Source organism: Dendroctonus ponderosae, unplaced genomic scaffold (genome assembly GCF_020466585.1).
Source record: "Dendroctonus ponderosae isolate FM_Combo_2020 unplaced genomic scaffold, Dpon_F_20191213v2 Dpon_F_20191213_6, whole genome shotgun sequence".
Taxonomy (NCBI): domain Eukaryota; kingdom Metazoa; phylum Arthropoda; class Insecta; order Coleoptera; family Curculionidae; genus Dendroctonus; species Dendroctonus ponderosae.
In genome coordinates, this window is record NW_026018814.1 from 12,385,864 (window position 1) to 12,386,906 (window position 1,043).

General features: G+C 44.9%; 1 protein-coding gene across 1 annotated transcript in view; it reads right to left on the reverse strand.

The window, feature by feature from the left end:
* Positions 1 to 1,043, reverse strand: part of LOC125502397 (protein hairless-like) — a gene marked incomplete at its 3' end in the record, with an annotated part of 31,338 nt that overhangs the window by 21,497 nt on the left and 8,798 nt on the right.

Sequence of the window (1,043 nt, forward strand, 5' to 3'; positions counted from 1 at the left end):
CATTATCCCTGTATATTCAATGAATTCCAGAAGAATCTTGAGGGGAGTTCGCATGATCTAGTCTGGTGGAATTTCATCCCCTCCCAGGAGTCTTCGTCTACCTGTTGCATATGACGTGCAGTGACACATAACATGCAGAGTAGTTTCTTCCTCTAATTCGCAACCCCTGCAGGTCGGTTGATCCCTCAGTCCCATCCTGAAGAGGTGTTTTTTGCAGGGGGCGTGTCCTATTAAAAAGGCCACTATCCTGCTTATTTTTTGCCTGCTGAGATCTAGCAGTTCTTTTTTGCGCTGCCCTAACTTGGGCATGAGATATACCGCAAGCAGGTTCTTGGTTGGTCAGTCGTTTCTCGGTCCCTGCCTTAGCAAGTTCCGCAGCAATCTCGTTTTCTTTGTTCCTGTTCGTACCAGTTGCCCAAGTGAGTTTTACTCTGTTTGAGCTCCCGGCCAGGGTTGTAAGTTCTTTTACACAATCTAGCACACATTGTGACCTGCTTGTGTACGATTCTAATGCCTTTATTGTGGCTTCATCTCCGGTTACGATGGTAATGTGCTTACGTGTGTAGGCTCTTTCCTTCATTTTCCCGGCGCAATTTGTTATTGCTAGGATGTCAGCCTCTGAACTTTGTTCAGGGACTGTCGATATGTGCTGATTTTGGTTCTATGCCACCATATGACGGCGGAATATGTGATTATGGGTATCACAATGGTGACGTACGTCCAGTACACCATCTTCGGTGAAATTCCCCATGTTTTTCCAAAAGCGCGTTTGCAGGTCCATAAAGCCCTGATCACCATGTTTGTTTTCTGTTCCACATGTTCTTTAAACAACAGCTTCTTATCCAGGGTTACCCCCAAGATATTTGACAGTGTCAGACATGTGTATATTGTTCCCACATATAGACATTTGTCTTAGAACTCTAAGATCTCTCTTCCTTGTGAAAGCGATTATAGATGTCTTGGATGGGCTAATTTTCAGCCCTTCTGTGTTACACCATTGTTCGGTGATGTTTAGCGCCTGCTGCATCAATGATGATACAGTG